Here is a 27,826-nt window from a genome sequence, read left to right on the forward strand (position 1 = left end):
AGACTAGACTAAATTACTGGAATTAAGACTTATTCTATGCATCTGCTCTCCCACAATATGGCGCTGAGAGGGAGACCAAACAACCTCTACACAGCTGCCTCATCAGTTTGATAAGCTGCAGGAGCTGATCCTGCTCCTGATTGGAGGAGAGCAGTGTGCTCGGCGTGTGGGCAGCAGAGTTGGGATTGGTGGAAGAGGACTATAAAGGAAGAGAGACAACATGCACCAGGAACATCTGAAGGAACACCTGAGGAACATCTGAGCAGCCCCCAAGAGAGCCAGCCGGCGGTGTGCTGCTCCTCCACAGAAGCGGGGAAAGCAGCGGGGGATGCCACCCCTCCACGGAGGTGGAGGGGACGGCAGCTAACCCGGGACAGCATCGTTCCTCCACGAATGAGGGAACGGCAGCTAACCCGGGAAGGGCCGAGCAGATAAAAGAACAGCGCAGGGTCTAGTGTTGTTCCTCCGCAAATGGGGGAGCGACAGATGATGACTTAAATTCTCCCTGACAGAAGTCTTAGCTTCTTGGTAGTTTGATCAAGAAATACTGTTTGTGTTTTTTTTTTTTTTAATTTATTTATTTACTTGAAAGTCAGATTTACACAGAGAGAAGGAGAGGCAGAGAGAGAGGTCTTCCATCCGCTGGTTCACTCCCCAGATGGCCTCAAAGACTAGAGCTGCACAGATCCGAAGCCAGGAGCCAGGAGCTTCTTCCAGGTCTCCCATGTGGGTACAGGGGCCCAAGGACTTGGGCCATCTTCCACTGCTTTCCCAGGCCATAGTAGAGAGCTGGATCGGAAGTGGAGCAGCCAGGACTCGAAACAGTGCCCATACGGGATGCTGGAACCAGCAGGCGGTGGCTTTACCCATTAGGCCACAATGTGAGCACCTGTATTAGAGAATAATGGGTTCTCCTTTAAAAATAACTAATTACATTCCTTATATTGCTAACATTACCTTTGTTCAAAGCATGCCAAACTATAATTATGTTTCTATGACAAACTTCCACATTTCAAAGCCTTGAATAAGTTTTTTTAAATTATTCTTCTTAAATGATTCTTACAGAATAGTTTCTGTTTGATTATGTCTGTAGGTATACAACACACACACAAAAAAACAAAAGTTGGCTCCCATGAAAACCACTGCTTTTACTGAAATTTTAGCTTCAAATCCCACATGGTGTGCTTGGAAACTTTCAAAGAATTGCCACCAGGGCTGCAGCAAGTCACATCATTTAAAGAGGACATTTCTTCATTTCTTCCTTTGTTTCCACAAATAAGCTTAGCAGCTTTCAGAGAGCATGATTTTATAAGCATACTTCTAATTTTATGTATTGCTTCTTTCATATTACTAGATTTAAGCCATTGAGAATCCCACCACAATCTATCCCTTGCCCATCTTTTTTTAAAAAATAAACCAGTTAATTTTATTCTTGTTTTCCAAAATTTATTCTCAATATGTTGTTTCTAAAATGTTTCAGGGCTGGTGCTATGCATAGCCTGTGAGTTTGCTGCCTGCAGTGCTGGCATCCCATTTGGGCTTCCGTTCAAGTCCTGGCTGCTCCACTTCTGATCTAGCTCTATGCTATGGCCTGAGAAAGTGGTACAAAGTGGCCTAATTCCTTGGACCTTGCACACTTGTGGGAGACCTGAAAGAATTTCCTGGCTCCTGGCTTCAGATCAGAGCATCTCTGGCCATTGCAGCCATCTGGGTAGTGAACCAGCAGATGAACGACCCCCTCCCCCTCTCTTTTTCAATCTCTCTCTCTCTCTGCCTCTGCCTCTCTGTAACTCTGCCTTTTAAATAAATAAACAAATCTTTAAAAATTTAAAAAAAAATTAAATATGTCACTTTTTGATGCTCTGAGTCTTCTGAATAGAATTACACCTATTTGCTTCATTTTCCATTACTTTTCAAATTGAGTTTAATGAAAAAAATTAATATAGCCTCAAACCAGGATATGGGGACAGAGACAAAGTGACTCTTTTTTAAAAAAATTAATTTGTTTTCAATAGAGTCAATACACTTCATAGATAGAGTTCTAAGAATATACATCTACCCTCATTTCCTCCTAACCTCCTCGTCTCCCTCCCAACCTCTCTCCCCCTGCTTGCTTTCTTTTTTCTTCCTTCTCTCCTTCCTTTCTCCTTTCCTTCCTTTGTTCCTTTCTGTTTTTGAGGTAAAATATTGTAAGATTACATTATAATAAAAAGGCTTAATGCTTCATCAAATAAAAAGTTTAATAACGTAAAACAAAAAGACCTCCTTTAGTGGGAATGCAGGCAATGACAACAAGGAATAATTGAAAGGAAAAATGACCATTTCACACATATGCAGCAAATTCTAAAGTAAAAATTATAGTAGCAAAAAAAAAGAAACATCTTTGACAAAGGTATAGAACAGTTTAATAAAAATCTTCTTTTTTTGTTTTTGTTTCTTGATTTCTTTTCTTTATTTTTTTTATTTTAGTTCCCACATCACAGGTGCTTTGTTCTTTACTGCCTGTACTTTTGCAATTTACAAATGCATTGTCATAATGAAATAAATTTAATTTTAGAATGGCATCCCAATCAGTGATATAAGACAAAACAAAGGGTTGGTAAACTTATTCTTTTTGTTTCCTTCTATCTTTAATTAGCTAAATGTTTCGAACAATACCCAAAATAATATATATATATATATATATATAGGATGTATTTTAAAATCTATGACTGACAACTATTTTGACAACTATTTGATGTAACATTATATCACAGCCATAACGATCATGTTACTTGATTCTGTAAAGAATTATTCTGGGGCCAGCGCTGTAGCATCATGGGTAAAGCCGCCGCCTGCAGTGGCAGTATCCCATATGGGCTTCAGTTCAAGTCGCAGCTGCTCCACTTCCAATGCAGCTCTCTGCTATGGCCTAGGAAAGCCGTATAAGATGGCTCAAGTCCTTGGGCCCCTGTACCTGCATGGGAGATCTGGAAGAAGCTCCTGGCTCTTGGCTTCGGATTGGCACAGCTCTAGTCTTTGAGGCCATCTGGGGAGTGAACCAGCAGGTGGAAGACTTCTCTCTCTCTGCCTCTCCTCTCTCTCTCTGTAACTCTGACTTTTAAATAAATACATAAATATTTATAAAGCATTATTCTAAAAGCTTTTGAACTTAAGGGCTATAATAGTAACTATTTTGTAAAATAAAAATTTGAGAGGTAATTTTATAATAACAGATAAAGTTCAAAAAGAAATGTATGGTAATGATTTATTTCACATATTCCCCAAATGTTGAAATAGCACACATAAAAATTCATTTTCTATTGTAGATTCACAAAGTAAAAACTCTAGGCAATCTATATGAATTTTGAGTCCCCAAACTTGAATACTTATGAAGAATACAATCAAGACTTGGATATTTGGCTGTCAGATTTTGATTTTTTTCCTGATTGACACCACACAAGTGATAAGTTCTTAAAAGATACATCTCTTGTATTTGGAACAGTTTATTATGTGTCAAGATAACAACTCCTTCCATTTCTCCTAATGTGCTTTTCAAATGTTATGTCTTTATTTGGTCTCCACACTTGAACTCAGCTTCCTTTCACAGTCAGGCTGATCATCGTTTCTCTCGTATGTTTACCCAAGTACATGAGTATCTCAAGCTCAGTCTTCCACATGTTGAACCTGTCTTTAGCCATTCCAGCTTATCTCTCCACATTTTAATAATTTATACGTGTATTTTAGTGCTGTGAGACAAAAGAACTGCAGATTCATAATCTAGTGGAACACTGAATTTTATTTTTAATGGGTAGGAAAGAGAGTGAAACAAACTTCACAATACATGTGGGATTCTTAAGTGGGCCACCACGGAGCAGCACATGACTCAGCATCAGGAAGTTGAAGATCAATGGGCGGGAAAGAGGTACCAATAAAACACAGAGGATAATTATCTTTAGTCATGGCAGTCATCCCCGATACTGCGTGACCACTAACCTAACAAGTTCACTTTTGGGAGTGGGGCAAGGATGAAGGTGTGCTGTAGAATCATCCACCAGCAGGAAGATGGAGGCAGTTTCATTTTTAGGGGTGAATGACCAGTAATTCCTGGTGGCTAGAACATGAGACTAAGGCCAGATGAGCCTTCAGGCTCCCAAAGGGAAGCAGTGGCAACTCTCCACCCTAAACAGCATGGCACCAAGCTCAGGAGGGACAAAGGTGCTGGGATGTGGGTACACCCAAACCTGGCCCGAACTGAACACAAGGCTTTGAAAGAGTGTGCTGCTTCAGGATTCATCTTCACATTTGCTGATGAACCCGATTGACAAAGGCTGAAAGTCTAGGAAATATGTTGAAGGCGTAGAACTGGGAAGTAGGAAGACCAGTTTATTTCACTGCAAACCACCAGCCACAGATCTGGGCTAGCTGACAGCCAGCAGGGTCAAGGCACCCAGGAGGGCAGCTTGACAGCTTGTTCTGGATATTACAGATTTGCCAGCCCTGCAATCCTGTGACCAAGTTTTAAAAACAAACCTTCTCTCTCTAAAACAAAATGAGATATGTATGGGCACAAGCACATATGTATAATGTGTATATACATGAACATACACACACACACACATATGCACACACTCACCCTATTGGCTCTTTTCTCCCTAGAGAAATTTGACTAATACACCTTGGATCTTCATCTTCCCATCTCTACTATTTCCCCTTTGCTTCCTCTCCTTTTTCTGTACATTAAGTACATGATATCAATAATACAGAGTATTTTTGTAGATGGAAATAGTCTTCAGAAAACAGCAATACTTATGACTATTCCTTGTATCTTTGAGATGCTACAGCACCATACAGAATCTTCTGAACTGTGGTATACTATAGGATTTGTATTTAAAATGTTCAATGATATTCTCAGTTCACCTACCTATGGAGTCTCAGTTGGCTTTCTAGAAATTTTCTCTCACCATGAAAACCCAATTGTCATCACTGTTCTGAGGAACAGCGTGAAGCATTGTGACAAACTATGCCACAAACTAGAATTTGTTCCTTCATAAATTCTTCTTTGAACTTTATATCATTGAGCTATCCTACTATGTAAAATATGCCTGGATTTGATTATATTTTGTTAAGTATAGAAATTTTAAAACAAAGTAATCCAATTTACCTCATTATAAAAAATTTAATAAAAATATAAAATGTACAAGTTTATTTACACATGATATGGCTTAAATATACTATAAAATCTCATTACTTACAACTTGGTCCAAGAAATGGAACATTTATTTATTTAACTACTATTTTGAATTGTGTATTTTCATTTCCATGTGTCCAAGATTTTCTCGTGTGTTTTATAATTATTGTTTCATAATTTAGTGCCGTTGTGATCAGGTAATTTGTTTGATTTTAGATTTTCATATTTATTCAAATTACCTTTATGGTCCATTATACTGGGCATTTACACAGAGCTCAGCTTACACATGCTTTTGCTTTTATGCCTCATACCTCACACATCAGCTTCTACACACTGTTCTAGTTCCCTTCCAAAGACAGTTCCCTACAGTGTGTTTCAAACTGATAAGAATATGTGATTTCAGTCAAAAGACTAAGAAGTAATACAATATACTTCAATCAATTTATTTTAATGAGTTTGAAATGGAGTAAGTAAGAATGTTACATTAGTAACATTTTTGTTAAATTTTAGTATAAATTTCATGTGGTGCATATCCAATCACTGCAGATAGATCTGGACTAAGTTCAGAAAAAAATCACCATGTAGTCCTTTATAAGTCAAAATAATCTACAAATAGGCAAGAGTTGGCGAACATCCCTTAGCATTGCCAATCAAATTTACAAACATCAGTAAATTTGTACTGAACCATGTCTGAAATGAATTAAATAATATAGTGTACAACAAATAAACTCATTATTAATGTAAAGTTATCATTACACTTGTTTTCTGGGAACAAGAGCTTCTTGTATTTTTTTTACACAACAAGTTTTATTTCAGAATATTAATTGCCATGCTAATCTATTTTAAAATCCGATAGAAGTTGATGTGTTGAAAATATATGAGTCATCTAATGAGATTCTGAAGAATATTTTTGTTTGTTTTATAAAAGTGGAGATTTCTGCATCATATCCAAGTGGAAATTAAAACACAATAGACTAAAACAAACATAATAGCACAATCTACTGAGTCTAAGTAGTTATCTCAAGGTCTTGTCCAGTGCCAGCATCTGGGATAAAGAACTTTGTGTGTCTACCTTTCCACTTCCAATCTTTAACCACACAGTATGTGGGGTAAGAGGCGATAGTAGGTAGGGATGGTAGACACACCTTGTATTTAATAGCTCTTTATAGAAAGGAAAGGAAAACAAATATGTACTTGGAAGCTCTATTCTTCCATTGTACTACACAAAAAACTGAATGACTAGAATTAAAGTTATTTGACATTGATAAATAGCTAATTATTCCGTACACTTAAAGAAATAAAATAAAAAATCTACCACAATATGTTCAGATAAATATTGCTAAGTTATAAAGCAAGTAATTTCTAGAAGTAATCACTATGAAATAAATGAGGTAATTTATTTTATATAGATATGGTATCATAGAATGTTAAGACTGAGAGACACTTAAAATTATGTCTTTTCACAAAACAATGAAATTTTACTCTTAGTAGGTATACAATAAAATTTGGTGATTAACATGTTATAAATTTTAATTTTATTTTGTATAATTTAAAAATTTGATGATTTGCATAATTTTAAGAAAGAAAGAACTAACAGAAAGTGTCAGTGGCTACAGTTAAAGAAAATCGATTCATATCATAGATTCTATTTTTATTAATAAATGGTGGCAATCAAGGGAGAAGTATTCATATAAAATTATTTTTATTCAATCTCAGCCACAAGAAATATTTCTTGTCTGAGTATCTTTTTCAGAGTGTGTTCTTCATAATTTTAATATTAATACATTAATAAATTGTCTATTTAAAGGAAATTTATAGTGATAAGATGATATTCAAAATTAAAATTAAAAATTAAATATAATCCAGAATGTGCACTCAATTTATTGAGTAAAATGCAGAACATACATGCTGAAATACTCTTTACTATGGACTGGAAGTGGAATGGAGAAACACGGGACAGTTCTTCAGATGGCTTTGACCAATGCAATTCTCCCTGTTTCCTTGCTTGTAGTTCTCAAGACTAACTTTAGAATGTCCAGGAAATGCAATCTCCTGAGTTAAGGTCAAACTGCCTGCAAAAGTCTAGGCCTTGTTCATGCTCATTCCAGGGAATGTGATAACTTGGTATAGGGAGAGAATGCGCTGTGCGTCGGGTGATCAACCAGAATTGGTACCATTAAGATTGTTTACAGCCAAGATACCCAGGGACCAATAGGCCAATGAATGAATGATTGGTTTATCAGAAGGTACCATGCAATCTATAGGGAATATGTTGGCTGCTGCAGCAAAAGACTCAGAAGCAAGACAGATTCCACTGTTTGTGGGTGTCAACTACCCAGTGGATAGCTACCTTTTCACTGAGAATTCCAATGAATGTAATATGTAGTGGTGACACCTGTAGCACCTGTAGCATCACATCTTGTTATGTTTTCACTTACTCATATTTATTGCCAATATCCTAGCCATTGGTTTAGAAGAATGGCAGTGGAATGAATGGAATATTAAGGGATCCCCTGTGTGCGTACAAGGACTATAACTAAGGCTCTTTGCCACAATAGGACAAACTATGTCACTTATGTGTAAACAAGTACTGCTATAGTCATGATGGAAAGAAGCATATCATTTATTTGGATACTCCATGAGACTTTACTGTAATCAAGAAACATGCCCAAGCAACATACAGGACACATTCTCAGGGAACACAATGGCATTCCTCATATTTTGCAGACCAAAAGATCCTTTGAAGGACAGAACTTCTGACTCACAATGGAGCTGATAAATGAAACTCAGGATGATCAGCTAGAGGGGTGCTACCTCCAACCCCCTCTGATCACGGCAATATGAAAACAAACACCACACTCCAACACAAAGGGGGCGTGGCTGCAGAGCATTGAGAAACACTAGTAATGTAGAATTTAAAGAGGAAACTCCATGAACTGGCAGGGCCTGAGCAATCATGCTCTTAGTGTTCCCAACGATTATTTTTCCTCTTTTCTATTTTTTAGAAATTTACTTTTAAAGATTTATTTTTATTGATTTGAAAGGCACAGTTATAGAGAGGGAGGGAGGGAGGGAGGGAGGGAGGGAGAAAGAGAGAGAGAGAGAGAGAGAGAGAGAGAGAGAGAGAGATCTTCCGTCCTTTGATTTACTCCCCATATAGCTACAACAATGGCCAGTGTTGGGCCCGGTCAAAGTCAAAGAGTCAGGAGCTTCTTCCCCATCTTCCAAATCGATGCAGGAGCCCAAGAACATGTTCCATCTTCTGCTGCTTTTTCATGCAAAGTATCAATGAGCTGGATTGGAAGTGGATCAGCCAGTGCCCACATGGGTTGCCAGTATCATAAGTGGCAGTTTTGCTTGCTATGCCACAGTGCCACCCCTTTATTTTTATTTAATTCAACTTAATATTTCATTTATTTTGACAGCATATTTTTAATTTCCATTATATTCAAAAGCATAATGGCTCTCCTAAATGAATAAATCAACAAATAAAAAGCAAAAAGACATTAGTCAAACAGAAAAATAGGCAAAGATTCTATACATGATAATCAAATTAGATGTTCAAATTCACCCATATAAATTACAAAATAGTAACAAAACCAATAAAACTATTGTAGTATAGTATTCCTATAAATTTGTTTCACAAGGATTTACAGCAAAGTTTGGTCAAACACTGTATTTGCAGCAAAACTGAATCACATAGGCATTTCTTTCCTCTCCCCCCTCCATCCCTATCCCCCCTCCCTCTCCTTCCCCTCCCTCTCCCTCTCTCCCTCTCCCTCTCACTCCCCCTCTTCCTCCTACTTTCCCCCTCCCTCCATCTCTTCATCCTTCTCAGTGCTATATTAACCTAGACAGAACCCCTGGCTCTCATCTGGAGGAGATAATTTCTCTGAGCACCTCCCCTCTCTGTGTTCCCACAGGAGTGAGGGATGGCACCAAAGAATATTAGGGGGCTAAGATCCCTCTGGTAGCACTGCACACATCTGATTCTAACAGTCTGAAGGATAGAAGTATCAAAGTTGGGGAGTTTGTATAGGATGTGACTTCTTTTCTGAACTTAATAACTAGAGCCAAAAGACCTGCATCAACAAACAAGGGCAGAAATTTGTGTCAGTAGGTTTGTAAGTAACATTAGCACCAGGACAAACCAATTGCACTGCTATCCCAACTTAGCTCAACTCCGTTGTGATAGGTAGGGAACATCTGGGCTACATGCATGAATGAGAGTGGTGCTGGTACCTGTTGAGCTTGGTTTTCCACGGGGCAAGGCAGCTGATGCCAGCAAGCACAATGCTTTCATTAGGCTCCCCCAACCCACAGCCAACACCGATCACCTGACAAAGTGAGAACGCTGACACATTGGCATTCATATATTGTCCGTGATAAACTATGCCAACATTCCTAATACCATGGTGCACACCAACAAAACGCAAACTTCAGTTCACAGGGTGAGGATCCAGCATCTGCATCCTGGGAGGTAACTGAAACCCTCCTGTTTTAGATGAACTGACGCTGTGGAAGAGTGTCCTGATCACAATTAATAAAGCCTCTTTAGGGCACGGGCATGGGCATAGTGGTTAGCATTTGAGTTAATACCCTCTCATTGGGCCCACATTGTGTTTTAGTAGGTAAAGTTTCCACCTGCAGTCGTTACATCCCATGTGGGTGCCAGTTCATGGCCCAGGTCCACTTCTAACTCAGCTCTTTCCCAATGCTTGGGAAAGCAACAGAGGATGGCCCAAGAACTTGGGTGCCTGCCACATATGAGGGAGCCCCAGATGAAGCTCCACCGGCTTCAGCCTGGCTCAGACCTGACCAATAAGGCTATCTGGGGAGTGAATTTCTCTCTCTCTCTCTCTGTAACTTTGACTTTTAAATAAATAAATAAGGGGTTGATGTTGAGGCCTAGAAGGCTAAGCCTCTGCTTGTGACACCAGCATCCCATATGGGCACCAATTCATGTTCCAGTTGCTCCTCTTCCAATTCAGCTCTTTGATTATGGCCTGGGAAAGCAGTTGAAGATAGCCTAAGTGCTTGGGCCCCTGTATCCACATGGGAGACCCAGAAGAAGCTCCTGGCTCCTTGCTTCAGATTGGCTGAGCTCTGGCCATTGCAGCCATTTGGGGAGTGAACCAGGAGATGGAAGACCTTTCTCTCTCTCTCTCCCTCTCTCTCTGTAACTCTATTACTCAAATAGATAAATAAAAATTAAAAAAAGAAAAGCTTCTCTAAGAATAAATAAATAAATAAATAAATAAATAAATAAATCTTAACAAAATAGCCCTCATATATCCATATATCTTCCAGGAATATTTCAGTTACATACCCTTCTCTGGCTCCTGACTACAGCTTCCTACCAATGAGGCTACTGGTAGGCAGCAGTGAGGGCTCCCAGAATTGGATTTCGTCACCCATGCAGAAATCCTGGGCTGAGAGCTTGAGTACCCAACCGTTGGCCCCAGTCCAACTGCCACCTTTTGCAGACATGTCAAGAGTGAACTGGCAAATGTAAACTCTTTTTCTTTTACTCTCTAGAGAGAGCCAGAGAGTGAGATATCTGTGTCTATCTACCTCTCTGTTTCTACACCTATCAAATAAATAAAAGGAAACAAGTTATAATACACAAATAAAAAGCCTTTGATGAACTGGTCTTGCGATGCACCAGGCCCCTTTGATAACACAAAGTGTCCCTGCAGTGGCATCAAAAACAAGAACTGGACTCTTTCAGCGTTCCATGTAAGGGATGACGAACATCATTTTATGGGGAAAATATAGCCCTAAGTCTTAACTACCTTTCATGACTTCTTGCCTATTGTTGAGTTACGTATATGTAGCTCGAGATACAGCTAAAGATTTTAGATAGATGATCATGGATGTATATATAATTTTACATCCTTCAAATTTATAACACAATTTTACTGAATTATATACATTTCCTTAAAATATGACAATATATTATAGAAATAGAAAATATTACAGACTAGTGACAATACATTACAGAGAAAGAAAACATTAAGACACTATTTTGTTTATATAACCTAGAAAAATTTTTAGACATTAGGCTTCATTCCCTTTCTGTGAATACTGTAGTGTGCTCATTATGCCTTTTCTCTGACTGCGGGTAATTTCTCAGCTGAGAGTCCATGAACTCTTGGTGTGTCCCAAAGCAGCTTGTGAGCCTTTTCCCCAGAGCTCTCATTTGTGGGCCATTATAGGACACCAGACAGCAGCTATCAAAAACGTGTGCTCAAATTTGTGAATCAAACCGATGAGAGTTACCATATTGCAGTTTGCTCTTATATTAGATTTCAACCAAATTCAATTACACAGTGTGCTCCTTGCTGCCACAGGATGAGTGGCAGGACGAAGATGAATGAACACGAATGCTGCCAATGATTTAGCCCAACGTGCTGGCAGTTTCATGAAAATGTCCAGGAGCAAAATAAAGAATAAGATTCTTCTGTAACTGCTGGCCAATTTTTTAATTACCTGAAAATTCTATGAAGTATCATTCATCACATTGAATATTTTAGATATTATTTGATTAAACAATTAATATAGAACTGATTGCTTTATAATATTTATAATAATAATGTACCATATATTTAAACTTCTTATATTTTTCATGTCTATTGGTTACAAAATAATAAAGTATATTGGTATAATGAGGATCTGAGTATATTAAAATGAATAAATGGTAATTTATGTGATTTGATGATTTTTGTATATAAAAGCTACCATGTGATAATTGCTACTGCTGACAGTTAAAATGACAGGAAGTGTTATGTTAAAGAATTTAAAGTATTATGGCTATGTCATTTTATGTAAGCTATACTAGAGGTATCACATGGTTGTAGTAAACACAATTTTTCACATTTAATGATTATAATTTGTGTGATTTTGCAATTCACTAGATTTTCATTAAAATTGACACGAAAATCTATTACATGCAAAAATGAAAGTGAACCTTTAAAGCAAATGTCAGGTATGTAATCCACCAGGGATACCAATAGCAGATAATACTTTATTTTGATTATGCGATAATGAGTCCAGGGACAGAACAATGTAGACCTGGTATTGCAGCTCAAACTCGCTATGTAATAACTAGGTCCTCCTGTCATTAGTATAAACATCTATTCACCTTTTTCTGCAGTCTATGATTTCACTAAGCCTTCATTCACAATTCTCCCAGGAATAAATCAGAAATGCTCAAGGTGCCTTTATTCAAACTCTTTTCCTTTTATTGGTTGGAAAGTCCTCCAGATTTCCCAGTCAGCCCCGAGCATTGCTTCTTGTGGGAGGAAAACAACGGGATTGGACATATTTGAAAGGGATTGGTTACAGATAGGTTGTGTGGGTAATATTAACTATGAGAATCAAAATTGCTTTTATTTTGTTACATTTCTGTCTTATAAAGCCTCCATAGTTAAATTCTCAGATTTTTTTAACAAAGGGACAGTTATGAGTCCAATAGGACTCATATTTTTAATAGTTTGCTGGACATGATAAGTTGATTATGAAAAGCGTTAACTTCTCCTTTGTTCAAAATATCAGTTACCTCTACCTCACGATTATGAAGTTCAACTCACAATAGCTAAGATATGAAATCAACTCAGATGTTCAATAATTGATGACTGGGTAAAGAAATTTTACTATGTAAATGAGATGGAATATTATTCAGCTATGAAAAGAATGGCATCCTGTCTTTTGCAACAAAATGAATGCAATTGGAGACCATCATGCTTACTGAAATAAGATAGTCCTCAAAAAACAAATATCATGTTTTCCCTGATTTATGGTAACTAATACACAGAGTACAAAAAATATAATTCATATGAGAGAAATTGATATTTTCAGATTCATTTACTGTTTATAGCCCTTGTCTATACTCCTGAAGAACAGTCATTTTTCTACCTACTGTACTTGTTGAATTTTTTAGAGGAAGGTTAATCTTGTGACTATAAAAGCAAATTGAAAGCATGTCATTTATAAGGAAAGAAAAATAAGAAAGAAATGAAGAGAGAGCGTGGGGCTGAGAAAGTTAGGGAATATATGGTGGAAATATCATTATGTTTTTAAAATTATAAATATAAAATTTGTTCCCTTTGTATAAGTAAAAAGAATGAATAAAATAAATATATTTTTAGCCACCCCCCTACACACACACACATGAGTCCTGACGTGAGCACTCTGCACAGTGTGTTAAGCAGGAACCTACAATGCTAACAAACCATATGGTTGCTCATTGGAGTCCAGGTTGCTTTACTTCCAATCCAACTCATTGCTAATATGCCTGGGATAGTAGCAGAAGATAGCTCAAGTACTTTGACCCTGCCAACTATGTGGGAGACTTGCATGGGGTTCCAGGCTCTTGGCTTTGGCCTGTCCCATCCCTGGCAGTTATGGTCATATGGAGAGTGAACCATCAGATGGAATATCTCTTTTTCTGCTGTTTTAAATTTCAATTTCTGTGTCACTGTGCCTTACAAATGAACACAATAAATATTAAAAAATAGAAAAAGCCTAAAATGGATAATATAAAATTAACAAATGAAATAAATCGTATGGAGTTTTCCTTTTTTTTTTTTTTTTACAGGCAGAGTGGACAGTGAGAGAGAGAGAGACAGAGAGAAAGATCTTCCTTTGCCGTTGGTTCACCCTCCAATGGCAGCCGCAGCCGGAGCACTGCTGCCGGCACACCGCACTGATCCGATGGCAGGAGCCAGGTGCTTATCTTGGTCTCCCATGGGGTGCAGGACCCAAGCACTTGGGCCATCTTCCACTGCACTCCCTGGCCACAGCAGAGAGGTGGCCTGGAAGAGGGGCAACCGGGACAGTATCTGGCACCCCGACTGGGACTAGAACCCGGTGTGCCGGTGCCGCTAGGCGGAGGATTAGCCTATTGAGCCGTGGCGCCGGCCGGAGTTATACATATTATTTATCACATACAACGTAATAAAAATACTGTTTATGATTTATGTGCTCATTCTTTGAAGTATGAGATGTCAAAACATCACATTGTACCACATAAATATATGTAATTATGAGATGTCAATTTAAAATATTATTAATTTAAAAGTAGTGGACAATTTTTTGAGGATGTTATTTTAGTACAGGGTATATGGTTCATAATGAAAATGCATTTTCTGACAGTGTGAACTTTCTAAAGGAAGTCTTTCTGTATTCCTGTAGTGAGTAATGAGACACTGACCATCCTACCAGGGCGATAGCTCCAGCAACAGAAGGGAGCAACCCTATGACAAAGAGATTTTGATAACTCCTGGAAGCAAAATTAGATCCTGTTGGGCTAGGATTTACTGATATTGTAGAGACCTGCTGTCTACTCAGTAGAAAGCTTATTATCAGTAGCTGTAATATCAATGTTTTAATTTTAGTGATCCCTCTTTGAAATAGTCATTTCCTATATAATTTGGCAAATGTATGGAAATGAGACAAAGACTAGATACATATCAGTTTATGGTTTCAGATTAATATTTTCTAGAATCATATAAAAAGTAAATACTTTTATTTGTTTTTTTGTATTTATGACAATTACTGAAGAATTGGATAAAAATTATGTTTCTTCGTATGACTTGACTCAATAAAACACATTCCTTACCTTTTAAAATTTTTTTAAAAGTTCATTTATTTGAGAGAGTAATATATTGAGAGGAAAACACAGAGAGGTCTTCCATTGGCTGGTTCACTCCTAGAAGGTCTGCAATGGCCAGGGCAGGACCAGGCTGAAGGCAGGAGCCAGGAAATACATCTGGGTCTCCCATGTGGGTGATTGGTCTCCAAACACTTGGGCTATCTTCTGCTGCTTTTCTCAAGACAGTATCAGGGAGCTAGATCAGAAGTACAGCAGTTGGGACTCGAGCCAGCACCCATAAAAGATGCTTGCATTGCCAGCTGCATCTTTACCTGCTACTGAACAATGCCAGGTCCAAACACATTCATTTACTAGAATAAGGGAGTCACAAGTCTCTTCAAACATTAATGATCTTTTTTCAATTTTAGGCTTGACTCTATTTAATCTTTGAGTATAGAAGAAAGTGTTTACTATTCTACTAACTGTGAAGTCTTTAAAATAGATCTTGGAAAAGAATAAAGAGACATTATGGGGTCTGGTGCTATCACCTGGAAGGTAAAGCCACAGCCTGTAGTACCAGCATCCCGTGTAGGTTCCTGTCTGAGTCCTGGCTGCTCCACTTCTGATTCAGCTCTCTGCTATAGGACTGGGAAAGCAGCAGAAGATGGCCCCAGTCTTTGGGCCCCTACACCCACGTGGGAGACCCGGAGGAAGCTCCTGGCTCCTTGCTTCACATTGGTTAATTCCTGCCATTGTGACCATTTGGGGAGTGTACCAGGGAATGGAAGACTCTCTCTATCTCTCTTGCCCCTTCTACCTGATAACCATCCTTCCTCTAACCTGGGACATTGCCAGCCAGGCTTCCTCCTGTTTGATAACTTCAGGGGGGAAACTCAGAAAGGAATTTTTCATATTTACATCCAAAAGTCCTTTGTTCCAGGAGGAGAAGAGGCAGAAGGCAAGACCCATCCCCTTAGAAACCCCTGGCCTCAAGCAGATTGCACCCTCAGCCCTCTGCCTCTCTACTGAGCCACCGCCTGGCCTGCCCAGCTATATTTTCTCTCTCTCTCTCTCTCTCTCTCTCTCTCTCTCTGTGCCTCTGTCTCTCTCTAACTTTACCTTTCAAATAAATAAGTAAAAATTTTGTTCAGGGAGACTTTGCTCCAATGATTTGAATGGGAGTGTGAATTCAAATTAGCAACATCAAAGTCTCTAACCATTTTATTACTGTCTTTATGATTTTATGCCCATTGATAATATTTAACTTAATATCAACTGCCTCAAATATAATCAATTGTTTAATTGAATAAATGATTTGATTACAAGTTGATTATTAATTTTTCATGAGTTTCATATATAGTATAATGACCTTGATATATTTAAAAAATGTTCAGCTTATGAAATCTCATTTCCATTCCATTGCTTCAGTTACAGAAGTGGCTGCAGCATAACTTATGGGCTCAGCAGCCAGCAAGCTTATAATTTATCCATATCTCTATTAGTTGAAGCAGGGCCCTCAAAGACCTCTGCTTAAGGCTATTCTGCATTATGATCAGATGGAACTTTGATAAAACTGGCATTCTAGCTTCTTATTCCAAAATTTATGTGACACATGACCATATCCAATTTGTAGATAAGATATTATAATGGAAAAAGGGACTTCGCATGTAACAATTCAGCCTTCAGCCTTACCTATAAGCACAATGTACATTTGAATTCTAATATCTTCGGGAAATATTTGCTACCTATAAATCTGAGTCCTGTCTTTTTTGACTTAGTAGAGTTTTTCATCATCATCCTAGGGCATGCATTCTGACTATTATGTCTTAGTTTTTAAGAATGCCTCCAAGGAACAGAAAATGTTAATAAGCTTCTTATTAACCCACTAATAAAAGACAACTGAATTTAGGAAAGGGCTCTGCTCTCTATTCTTACAGTGAAAGGCATCCAAGGTGGATTCAGATAGTGAACTTCAATATATCACACATAATTAACAATTAGTTACAGTAGGTTTTTTTTTCCCTTCTTTCTCCCTTTCCTTCTTTCTTGTTTTCGTTCTTTCTGTTTTTTATTATCTCGGTTCTTTTTTCCATCTTCCTCTTCTTGTTTGTGTATGCATATTCAGTGAATATTGCATTCAGAAGTGAGTTATTTTCTGGATCATTTTCTTTGTGGTTTAATTTGAATGCACTGAATATTTTTTTGCTTGTTGATAATTGTTATTGTGGTTAAATATTTCTTTAAATATGGTAAAAGATCTGAAGTAACACTATCAATAATATCATAAAAAGAGAAAGATAGGGACAGTATTTCTGATATGTTGCTTTTAGTTTCTTCCTTTTCTAGTTTTATAAATGGTATACTTTGAGAGAGAGATTTTCACCATCGGGTTAATATTTCTTCAAAATTAGAAAAAAATGAATAAACATGCAAATGAAACTTTCTGGAACTTTGCTTAAAGTTGCCATTTTAAATATTCAATCATACCATTCTTAAGAAAATAAATGCTAGTGCCCAAGTTTTCTGCCTTTAAAACAAGAAAAACTGAGATGTTAGAGTCAACTTTTATTTGTCCAAATTAAGCAGTCTGCTAAGATGTAAATTCAAAACTCATAAAAATAAAATTTAACTGTAAAATATTTTCTAGCATTAATAATATACTTACTACATTCTTCTCCTTCAAAGAGATGTTTACCTGAGTGAGTGTTGTGGCCCAGTGAGTAAAGCCATTGCTTGATAAGCCAGCATCCCATATGGAAGTGCAGGTTCAGATCAATCACAGCTGCTCTACTTCTAATAAAGCTTCCTACTAATGAATGCTCCAGGGAAAGCAGTGAGCGATGGTCCAGGTACTTGGGGCCTGTCACCTATGTGGGAGATCAGATGGAGTTCAGACTCCCGACTTCAGCCTGGCCCAGCCCCAGCCATTGTGCCATCTGTGGAATGAACCAGTGGATAGATCTCTCCCTTTTCACCACCCCCATTCCTTCCATCTTTCTCTTTCACACTGCTTTTCAAATGAAGAAATAGGTCTGAAAGAGAGAAAGTGAGAGAGAGAGAGAGAGAGAAAGAGAGAGGGAGAGAGATGTTTATCAGGCACACTTAAATATTTTCTGCCATAGGTCTTTTTGTCATTTTTGATAATTCAAGTTATTAACTTCTCAGAATCATTTTTTCAAGCAAGGGAAATGTATTAGTCAGGATTATAAAAAGTTATTGAAGTACAATCATCTGTACCTATATACCTTCTCTATTAACGTAGTAAATAAAGACTGTAGTGAGTCAATTAATGAGTATCACAAAAAGCCAAAACCTTAAATATAATTCCAAGATATCTACAAAAACTGTAATTTCAAAGGAATTTTCTCAGATTTTTAATAATTACAGTCACAAATACTAGATATAGCTATCACTAATGTGGCTTGCTGACTGAATATACTGTCAAACACAATGCTAAATTTCTTTTGGATTTCAAATAAATATAAAATTATATATATATATATTTTTTTTTTTTACCAAAATCATGTATTCACTGTTCTCCAGATTTTTTGAATGCTCACTGTGAATCCTGTGTTAAGAGTCAGTGATCATGGAAAAAATGGTGCTGAAATTCATATGGAGGCACAAGAGACCTCGAATAGCTAAAGCAATCTTGTACAACGAAAACGAAGCCAGAGGCATCACAATACCAGATTTCAGGACATACTACAGGGCAGTTGTAATCAAAACAGCATGGTACTGGTACAGAAACAGATGGATAGACCAATGGAACAGAATTGAAATACCAGAAATCAACCCAAACATCTACAGCCAACTTATATTTGATCAAGGATCTAAAACTAATTCCCGGAGCAAGGACAGTCTATTCAATAAATGGTGCTGGGAAAATTGGATTTCCACGTGCAGAATCATGAAGCAAGACCCCTACCTTACACCTTGCACAAAAATCCACTCAACATGGATTAAAGACCGAAATCTACGACCTGACACCATCAAGTTATTAGAGAACATTGGAGAAACCCTTCAAGATATTGGCACAGGCAAAGAATTTCTGGAAAAGACCCGGGAGGCACAGGCAGTCAAAGCCAAAATCAACTATTGGGATTGCCTCAAATTGAGAAGTTTCTGTACTGCAAAAGAAACAGTCAGGAGAGTGAAGAGACACCCGACAGAATGGGAAAAAATATTTGCAAACTATGCAACAGATAAAGGGTTAATAACCAGAATCTACAAAGAGACCAAGAAACTCCACAAAAACGAAACCAACAACCCAATTAAGAGATGGGCCAAGGACCTCAATAAACATTTTTCAAAAGAGGAAATCCAAATGGCCAACAGGCACATGAAAAAATGTTCAAGGTCATTAGCAATCAGGGAAATGCAAATCAAAACCACAATGAGGTTTCACCTCACCCCGGTTAGAATGGCTCACATTCAGAAATCTACCAACAACAGATGCTGGCGAGGATGTGGGGAAAAAGGGACACTAACCCACTGTTGGTGGGAATGCAATCTGGTCAAGCCACTATGGAAGTCAGTCTGGAGATTCCTCAGAAACCTGAAGATAACCCTACCGTTCGACCCAGCCATCCCACTCCTTGGAATTTACCCAAAGGAATTTAAATTGGCAAACAAAAAAGCGGTCTGCAGCCTAATGTTTATTGCAGCTCAATTCACAATAGCTAAGACCTGGAACCAACCTAAATGCCCATCAACGGTAGACTGGATAAAGAAATTATGGGATATGTACTCTTTAGAATACTATACCGCAGTAAGAAACAACGAAATCCAGTCATTTGCAACAAAATGGTGGAATCTGGAACACATCATGCTGAGTGAAATAAGCCAATCCCAAAGGGACAAATACCATATGTTCTCCCTGATCGGTGACAACTGACTGAACACCTAAAAGGAAATCTCCTGAAGTGAAATGGACACTATGGGAAACGGTGACTTGATCAGCATAGCCCTGACTGTTAATCAACAACTTAATACATTATCCCTCTTAGTAGTTTTTTTTTTTTTTTTATATCTGTTCTACTTAATATGACTGGTTTAATTCTGTAATTAATACACAGTTATTCTTAAGTGTTGAAATTTAACTGAAATGTGATCCCTGTTAAACATAAGAGTGGGAATAAGAGAGGGAAGAGATGTATAATTTGGGACATGCTCAAGCTGACTTGCCCCAATTGGTAGAGTTAGAAACATACCAGGGGATTCCAATTCAATCCCATCAAGGTGGCATGTACCAATGCCATCTCACTATTCCAAGTGATCAATTTCAGTTCACACTTGATCATAATGAAAGGACTAAGAGTCAAAGGGAGCACATAAACAAGTCTAGTACCTGCTAACACTAACCGATAGAATAAATAAGGGGGAGAGTGATCCAACATGGGAAGTGAGATACTCAGCAGACTCATAGAATGGCAGATGTCCTAAATAGCACTCTGGCCTCAGAATCAGCCCTAAAGGCATTCGGATCTGGCTGAAAAGCCCATGAGAGTATTTCAGGCATGGAAAGCCAAGACACTCTGGCAAAAAGATCTCTGTGAGTGAGATCCCAGTGGAAAGAACAGGTCTTCAAAGAAGGAGGTACCTTTCTCTGAAGGGAGGAGAGAACCTCCACTTTGACTATGACCTTGTCTAAACAAGATAAGAGTCGGAGAACTCAAGGGGCTTCCATAGCCTTGGAAACTGATGACCAGAGCATAGGGAGATTACTGATGCCATAGACAGGAGTGTCAATTGGTAAAGTCAACAACAGGAGTCACTGTGCACTTACTCCTCATGTAGGATCTCTGTCCTTAATGTGCTGTGCGTTGAGATTTAATGCTATAACGAGTACTCAAACAATATATTTCACTTTGTGTTTCTATGGGGGTGCAAACTGTTGAAATCTTTACTTAATGTATACTAAACTGATCCTCTGTAAAAAAAAAAAAAAAAAAAAATTATCAACTCCCAACTTGACTCTCACTGGGATTAAACATGACAATAGGTCTGATCTGATTTCATCATCATTTAAAAAAATCATCTATTATTTTTCACTTTATGTTTCTGTGTGGGAGCAATCTGCTGAAATCCTTACTTAATGTATACTAAGCTGATCTGTATATTAAGATAATCGAAAATGAATCTTGATGTGAATGGAAGGGGAGAGGGAGTGGGAAAGGGGAGGGTTGTGGGTGGGAGGGACGGTATGGGGGGGAAGCCATTGTAACCCATGAGTCGTACTTTGGAAATTTATATTCATTAAATAAAAGTTAAAAAAAATAGAGTCAGTGATTATACTGATTGCCTGATTTTGCACTATGATAGATGCCAGTGCTGTTCTGATAGATAAGAAACAGTGCTTACTCTGGAGGAATTCTGAATCTGGTAGAAAGAAAGCAGACTGGAAAGAGACAGCTATGATCCAACATGATAGATATGGAGCTGGAGGTGTGTGCTAAGCACTTTGAGAACACAAATGTAAGCTCTGTTAACTCTCTAATAAGGGATATTGTAGGAAAAACAAAACGTGGTGACATTTATAGTCATAGCAGAAAGAAGTGTAGGTCTACAGTAAAAATCATTTAAAGGGACACAATGACAAAACTGTACAAACTGAAATGCTGCATGAGTGTTAAAATGCATTTTTTATTGTCATTGCTGTTGTGTTGTTCCATACATCATATATTTGATCTGGAATATCAAACACACATATGCCTTGAAACTTCAGGTAAAAAAAGAAAATTCATGTGATATTTATTTTGGATATATGTAGCTATTTGTCTATGTTCTATTTAAGATGATTCCAGAAGCAGTGAGAGTAGGTTATGGTTTTTCCTTTTTCTCCATAAAGAAGAATTCTACTTCTAGCTATTGTTGACTAGTGTACAACACATTTTTTTTTCTGGTTACCAAAGTGTTATACTGTTGAATAAGATGAAAGATTGAGAAATGCAACCACTAACATGAGCTCCATTTTGCACACTGGTTTCCCTCTTAAGACAATAGCTGGTCCAAAAAGTACAACTAAAATAGTAGGAATCTGAGAAGAATTTCATTAAGGAGAATCTTGTGTTTTAAGGGGAGCTACACCAAGTTTCACCGGCCAGTGATAAAATTTGGGAACTAGTGTCATCCTTTAGGAGGAGCCTGGCTAAGCAGCTCAACTTCTTGTTGATTAATCCTTTAAAATCTGTATTTACCAATAAATATGAATCAGAAATAGATTAACTTTCACAAGCAGCAAAATCAATCTCTGTTAAACTCTGTCCAACTGTTTTAGAACATTCTAGCAATAATTTAACTGTCTTCCAGAGACAGCATTAATCTGTTCCTCTAGAAGAAGATAACCACAACAGAAGCACGAATTATTTATAGGATTTTTCTTGAAAAACATTTGTCACTTAATAAAAATGATGGAACTTCCAAAAGACAAAGTATTTATAACAATTCAAGAGAATAAGAGTAACACTAGAAACAAAATAGACTGATGATTAAGATTTGTGTTTACAATCGGTAATGTATTCAAAAGATTAGAAAGCAATAGAGAGATTCATCATGTAACTTTAAACTATTAAAATCAAATTCCATTGTGGAAATGAAAAAAGTCAATAAATCATATTAGAATTCAACAAATGCATTCAAATACTATTTTAAATTTACAAAGCATCATGCTGTACACCAATATATAGCAAACAAAATGTGATAAGATATAATTCATAAAACAGAAGAAAATATTCATATGAAAGCATTAAAAGAGAGCAGGTGTTTATGTTGCAAATTGTCAGACGCCCGCCCGTGAGAGTCCAGCGTAGTAAAGACAGATTGCTGCTTACTCAGTTCTCATGGAACTTTATTCATCCAGATGCAAAGCGAAAGAAAAGAAGCCAAGCCCTCATCTCCCTACACAATACTATCCCCATTATATACCCTAGGTTCCCCTAGCAGGATGCTTCCAGCCAATGGCAAGTCTGTTCACATGCAGTCCATGCAGGCACAGTCCAATGAAGTCAAAGGGCACATAGTGCCTCAGGACGAAAGTCCATCTTGCTCCATCGGGGTTGTTTGTGTCTTCAGGACATCCTGTGGTTAGCACTTCCTTGACTTGTTTTTCTCAGCAGCCAGCACTTCCTTAACTTGTTTTGCACAAGTTGTTAAAACAGGCCATGCAAACAGCAAAGTGAGGAAGTTCCCACAGGTGGCCAGCCTGCGGTTCCCCACAGCAAATCAGAGTGCTTGGGTTTGATTCTGATTCTGCCTCCTGACACAAGCTTCATGTCATTGTAAACCTTGAAGATGTTAGATGATAGTTCAAGTTTTTGGGTTACTGATCTCAGCATGCAATACAAGAATTCAGTGTCAGCTCTTGACTTTTACTCAACCTGGGCCCTGCTGTTATGGGAATTTCAAGTGTGAATCAGCAGAAGGAGTTTGTCACTCTATTTCTCTCTCTCTCTCTCTCTCTCTTTCTCTCTCTTCCTCTCTATCAGCCTCTCACAATAATAATAATAATAATAAACATCACAGAGAAAGAAGTAGAAATTACTTCATTTGGATTTGCTGTAGCTCCAGAATCACATATGGGCTCAAGTTCTACTCCCAGCTGTTCCACTTTTGATCCAGCTCCCTGCTAATACAACTAGGAAAGCAGGGGAGGATGGCCCAACTGCTTGAGCCTGTGCAACCATGTGGCAGACTAGAAGAAGCTCCTGGATCCTGGTTTCTGGCTTTGGATCAGCTCATTTCCAGCCATTGTGGCTTTTTTAGGAGTGAGTCAGTGGATGGAAGAACTCCTCCCTCTCCCTCTCTCTCTTTATAACTTTATCTTTCAAATAAAAAAAAAAAACTTAAAAAAGGATGCAGACTGGCTGAATGGATTAAAGAAATAAGACCCATATATTTACTGCCTATAAGAAATACATGTCACCAACAAAGACACCTACAGACTGAAAGTGAAAGGATGAAAAAAAGATAATCCGTGCTAACAGAAACAAAAAAAAAATTGCAGGTGTAGCCATCCTAATATCAGACAAAATATAATTTAACACAAAAACTGTTAAAAGAGACAAAGAAGTACATTGTGTAAAGATTAAGGAATCAATTCAAAGGAAAATATGACAATAATAAACATATATGCACCCAATTACAGAGCACTTGATTATGTAAAAGAAATGTTAATGGATCAGAAGGGAGGAATAGACTCCAAAACAATAGTAATGAGGGACTTCAATACCCCACTTTGAACAATAGACAGATTAACCAGACAGAAAATCAAAAAGGAAATAAGAAAGTTAATTGACACTATTGACCAAATAGACATTACTTACATCTACAGAACTTTTTACCCCACAGTTGCAGAATACACATTTTCTTACCAGTGTATGGGATTTTCTCTAGGATAGACTGTATGCTAAACTATAAGAGAAGTCTCAGCAAATTAAAAAAAAATGAAAATCATACCATACATCTTCACTGACCACAATGGAATGAAGCAAGAAATCAACAATTCAAGAATCTCTAGAACATATGCAAACACATTGAGACTGAACAGCATGCTCTGGAATGAACAGTGGAGAGTAAAAATTAAAGAAATAATGAAAATTGAAACCAAAAAAACAATACGAATGATCAGTGAAATAAAGACCTGTTTGTTTGTTTGTTTGTTTGTTTGAAAAAAAAATAAACAAAATGGATACACCATTGGCCTATCTAACAAAAAAAAAGAGGGAGAAGACACAAATCAATGAAATCAGGGATGAACAAAGAAATTCAACAACAGATATCACACAAATAAAAAGAATCTTTAGGAATTGCTGCAAAGAACTGTATGCCAATAAATTGGGCAACCTAGAAGAAATGGAAAGATTCCTGGAACATACAACTTAACAAAATTGAGTCATGAAGACATAGAACACCTAATCAGACACATATACCCTAGATAGAGATTGAATCAGTAATAAAGACACCCCCCAAAAAATACACACACACACAGATTTAAAAATACACACAAGTAAGACGGGGCAGTTTTAGTGCTGACTTCTACATACATTTACAGAAGAACAAATTAATTTCAATTCTTCTCAAGCTGTTCTAAGCAAATGAAAGGGAGAGAATCCTCCCAAACTCCTTCTATGAAGCTAACACCAATGTATTTCCAAAACCAGAAAAAGATACAACACAGAAAGAGAACTATAGACTAATATCCCTGAAGAACATATACCCAAAAACCCTCAATAAAATGCTGGCCAACAGAATCCAACAACACATAAGAAATCTTATTCATCCAGACCAAGTGTGATTTATCCCAGGTATTCAGGGTGGTTCAACATTCGCAAACTAATAAATGTGAAACATTACATTAACAAACTGAAGAACAAAATCCATATGGATATCTCAATAGATGCAGAGAAAGCATTTGATAAAATTCAACAGCTTTTCATGATGAAAACCTTAAGCAAATTTGGTACAGAAGGAACATTCCCCAACAAAATTAAAGCAATCTATGACAAACCCACATCCAGCATCTTATTGAATGAGGAAATGTTGAAAGCATTCCCACTAAGATCCAGAACTAGAAAAGAATGCCCACTCTCACCATTACTATTCAATATAATCCTGGAAGTTTTATCCAGAGCCATTAGGCAAAGATAATAAGTCAAACTGATACAAATTGGGGAGGAGGAAGTCAAATTGTCCCTATTTACAGATGACATATTCTATATTTGGATGATAAAAAAGACTCCATTTGGAACTCATAAAAGAGTTTGATAAAGTGGCAGGATATAAAAGTAACACACTAAAATAAATAGCCATTATATTCAGACAGTGCCATGGCTGAGGAAGAACTTCTAAGATCAATCCCATTTACAACAGCAAAAAATTAGATAGCTTAGAATAAATTGAACCAAGGATGTAAAATATTTCTGCATTTAAAATTACAAAATATTAAAGAAAGTAAGAGAAAAAGACATTAAAATGAAAAAAAAATCTTCTAGGGTCATGGATTGGAAGAATCAATCTCATATAAATATCCATATTACGAAAAGCACTTTACACATTCAATGTGATTACAATCAATAAACCAATGACATTCTTCTCAGATATAGAAAAAAAATGATGCCAGATTTCATATGGAAACACAAGAGATCCCAAAGATCCACTATAGAGGAAATTAAAATGGCCAACAATCACTTGAGAAATGCTCAGATTACTAGCAATCAGGAAAATGCAAATCAAAGCCACAATGATGTTTCACTTTACTCTAATTAGAATGGCTGACATACAGAAATCAACAAACAACTAATGCTGGCGAGGATGTGGGGAAAATGGTGCCATGGTCCACTATTTGTAGGAATGTTAACTGGTAAATGCACTGTTGAAAACAGTATGGAGACACCTCAGAAATTTGAATATAGATCTACTATATGATTCAGCCTTACAATTCCTGAGAATTTATCTTAACCAAAAGAAATCAGAATATTTAAGTTATCTACCCCATGTTCACTGCAGCACAATGCACAATAGCTAAGAAATGGAATCAACCCAGATATTCATCAACTGTTGACTGGATATAGAAGTCATTGTATATATACACTATGGAGTTCTATTCAACTGCATAAAATATGAAATCCTTTCTTTTGCAACAAGATGAATACAACTGGAAACCATTATATTTAGTGAAATGTGCAAGTACCAAAAACAGATATCATATATTTTGCCTGATCCAAGTTAAATAATAGAATACCTAAAAGGTAATCTATAGAAGTGAAAGTGACACTCTTGAGATGTGATGATTTTGAACAACCCATGTCTCGAATATTGAGGAACAGTGTGTTTTTTTTTTTTTTCCATACTATTTGCTGAATTCTTTACTTAGAGTAGGGTCAAATTATGAGTATAAGGTTTACTGAAAATAGATCTTTGTAAAAAATAAGAAGAGGAACAGGAGAGGGAGGAGGAAGAATATGGCAAGTCAGGTTGGCAGGAGCACAGGGTGGAAAGAATCACTATGTTTCTAAATTTGTATTTATGAAATGCATGGGGTTTGTGCATCTTAAGTAAATGTATTCTAGGTAAGTAAAAATTGAGTTGTTTTTTTTTTTTCAAAACTCTGAGAAGACAGTATGCCAGATTGTGAAAGCTTTACAAATGAGACAAATTTGCAGGAAATAACACCTGGGATATTATACATATAAAACTTAGGAACTCTAAACAAAGAAAAATTATAAATGTGAAAGCAAGGAGAAAAGTTAGATTTTCAGTAAACACAATGTGAATTAGAAATGAAAGCAGCACATTCGCAAAAGGAAAATGTATGGGTTAATTTATATTAATATAAATAGCCCAGCGCAATAGTAATATTGTCTTCTGGAATTTAAATACGCATGTGAATAAAATATATATAACAAACATTGCTAAAGTGATTGGAGGAAGATTATTGAGGTAACCATTTTCTTGCATTATTCAAGGGATGGTAAAATAATAATTTATAGTAGAATATGAAAGGATGTATATAAAAATTTCTAGGGTACTGAGTAAACAATAGTAAAATAATGTAAAATTACATTATATTGTGTGTGTAACATAATACAAATGTAACTAATTTATTAGATGACCAAAAGATGAGTCAATGGAAAAGGACAGAGTAGGATAAATTGAAAATGAATGATTAAGTAATTGAATCCAAATGCTACACACTTTCCATTGTATTTTAAGAATGCTACGTTGTTCCATTAAGAAATCAGTATTTGAGACTGTTTGCTGCTTTAATAAATACACAATCTAAAAGTAAGAATAACACTGTACAAGTGGAAGGATGGACACAATATAAACCACAAAATAGCCAAAGACAGGTGGTGTACCTATTTTATACCACAAAAGAGTTAACTTTAATACAAGATAAAGTAAGACATTAGTGGAATTTATTGAGAAATAAAATTGCTTGATTATTTTTTCAAAAATTAATTCTATCAGCACATGTATTATGATTATTAAATAGATATAAAAACATCAAAATACCTGATCAATGATGAGAAATCCTTTGAAAACTGTAAAAATAATAGAAG

The 27,826-nt window shown here is 36.9% G+C and overlaps 1 long non-coding RNA gene across 1 annotated transcript; it reads right to left on the minus strand.

Moving 5' to 3' along the window:
* Nucleotides 1–556: 556 nt before the first annotated feature.
* LOC138843288 (uncharacterized) lies at nucleotides 557–17,632 on the minus strand. Its single transcript, XR_011377992.2, has 2 exons — nucleotides 17,461–17,632; nucleotides 557–889 (listed from the first exon to the last, which is right to left on the minus strand). It is a non-coding gene; the product is annotated as an uncharacterized LOC138843288 (long non-coding RNA).
* Between the last annotated feature and the right edge of the window lie 10,194 nt (nucleotides 17,633–27,826).

Source organism: Oryctolagus cuniculus, chromosome 8 (genome assembly GCF_051225735.1).
Source record: "Oryctolagus cuniculus isolate XC-2025 breed Fujian yellow rabbit chromosome 8, ASM5122573v1, whole genome shotgun sequence".
Taxonomy (NCBI): Eukaryota; Metazoa; Chordata; class Mammalia; order Lagomorpha; family Leporidae; genus Oryctolagus; species Oryctolagus cuniculus.